We start from the raw sequence: 2,500 nt of genomic DNA on the forward strand, positions 1-2,500 counted from the left end.
TCTCTCTCTCTCTCTCTCTCTCTCTCTCTCCTCTCTCTCTCTCGCTCTCACTCTCTCTCTCTCTCTCTCTCTCGCTCTCGCTCTCGCTCTCGCTCTCTCTCTCTCTCTCTCTCTCTCTCTCTCTCTCTCTCTCTCTCTCTCTCTCTCTCTCTCTCTCTGTCGCACGTGCAAAATTGACCTTGCTTTTTTCGCAAAATTTGGTCTGTCTTCCGGGATTATCTGGTTTATATATGTTTTACGTCAGAAGCAAATGTTAACATAGAAGGTTAAAAGAATCTCCTGTTTTATATGCCTGTTAATTTCTTAATTGTCTTTGCTGTTGCTGTTGTTGCTTTAATTATATTCGTGGACAAGACACTCCGGGAAGCAAATGTAAACACTGAGGCTTTAAAGAATTTACTGTTTTATAAGACTGTTTGAAGTCTTAATTATATATCTGTCTATCTATCTATCCATATCTATCTATCTATATCTGTCTATCTTCTGTCCATCTATCTATCTATCTATCTATCTATCTATCTATATATATATATATATATATATATATATATATATATATATATATATATATATATATATATATACATACATACATATATACACACATACATTTGTATATTGCTTTCGCAGACTGATTCACGAGGAAATACGACTTCTGCAGCAATATTATATGGAATTAATCATGGATGTTGCAGGATATTGACTTCAGAGCTATGCAATCCCCTATAAATACCCCCAATAAATAATAGTGTGCAAGGGATATGCACGTATTACGTTTTATCACTGCGCATACATGTAGCGCTCGGTGAATAGCCATGCAAAATGTATTCTTTCATATACATATCCTATAATTCTGTGAACTGTCATTGTTTATTCTGAAATTGCATTGAATTCAAACGCATGATAATACGCACTCTTCAGCACATATTGCAGTGGGAACACACACGCTAACACAAATGAACACGAAGATAGACAGTTCAAAATGTGTACGTAATTCACACGATATGACATTGTAACCTATAATCTATAACCTATAACCTGTGAGCAATAACCTTTGACCTACAACCTATGATAAATAACCTTTGACCTACTACCTATGATAAATAACCTTTGACCTACTACCTATGAGTGATAACCTTTGACCTACAACCTATGATAAATAGCCTTTGACCTACAACCTATGAACAGCAACCTCTGACCTTATTACTTGTAACGTAAATATGATTCAGAGCCTGGGGCTGTAATTGATAAACTATTTTTTACACGTGATCTATAACCAATAACCCGTAAATTACGAACTATGATCTATATCTATAACCTATAATCAATCTCCTATAACACAGAACTCAATGTACAAGTTATAACACCCAACTCACAACCCACCAATAACCCTTAACCCACCAACCCACTACAACCTTTCAACAACCAACAACCCACCATCCCATGAACCAACAACGTACCAACCCACTAACAACCCCTAAACCACAACTTACCACGAACTCACCAACTCACCACAACCCACCGCACACAACCCATTACCCCAACATCCAATATCCCTAACCCACCAACCTACAACCCACCAGCAACCTATAAACCACAACCCACCAACCACCAACTCACTCACCAACCCACCAACCCACCCACCAACACTTAACCCCCAACTCACCCACCAACCTTAACCCACCAACCCCAACCCACAACCCACAAACAAACCTTGACTCACCACCCACGAACCCACCAACCCACCCTTAACCCACCAACCCACCCACCCACCAACTTATTATCCCCCAACCCACCCACCAGTCTTATTGTGGAAGTTTATGTAACCGTGCGAAGATAACCCAACCCCCCATCCTACCCACCCACCCTTAACCCCCTTAACCCACCCCTAACCCACCCTAACCCACCAACCCACCCACCCACCAACTCTTTACTCCCCAACCCCCCTTAACCCCCTAAACCCACTCAACCCACCAACCCACCCCTAACCCACCACCCACCCTAACCCACCAACCCACCCCTAACCCACCAACCCTCCCCTCACCCACCAACCCACCCCTAACCCACCAACCCACCCCTAACCCACCAACCCACCCCTAACCCACCAACCCACCCCTAACCCACCAACCCACCCCTAACCCACCAACCCACCCCTAACCCACCAACCCACCCCTGACCCACCACCCCAGCACCAACCCACCCCTAACCCACCACCCAACCCACCCACACCCTAACCCAAACCACCCAACCCACTACCAACCATTTCTTCTTCCCCTAATGTTCCGGGGGGCATTCGTCTAGTGCCATGGTAGGAGCCCCGTCTGATCACGGTCGAATTCCCATTGCCATATGACCCTTTCTTTGCAGTAGTACGTGGATGAGTGGTTAGTAGTAGTAGTAGTACTGTAGTAGTGTAGCGACGGTTGCATAGCAGTATAGTATATAACGAAGTTGCAGTTGTTAATCGTGGTATATTACATCATGAAGAATGTAAGGTATT

General features: G+C 43.6%; 1 protein-coding gene across 1 annotated transcript in view; it reads left to right on the forward strand.

Annotated features, from left to right (window-relative positions):
• Positions 1–2,500, forward strand: part of LOC119595525 (probable G-protein coupled receptor CG31760) — a 161,744-nt gene that overhangs the window by 147,187 nt on the left and 12,057 nt on the right. The gene's annotated exons all lie outside the window — the stretch shown is intronic.

The sequence above is a fragment of the Penaeus monodon genome, chromosome 36 (assembly GCF_015228065.2).
Source record: "Penaeus monodon isolate SGIC_2016 chromosome 36, NSTDA_Pmon_1, whole genome shotgun sequence".
Taxonomy (NCBI): domain Eukaryota; kingdom Metazoa; phylum Arthropoda; class Malacostraca; order Decapoda; family Penaeidae; genus Penaeus; species Penaeus monodon.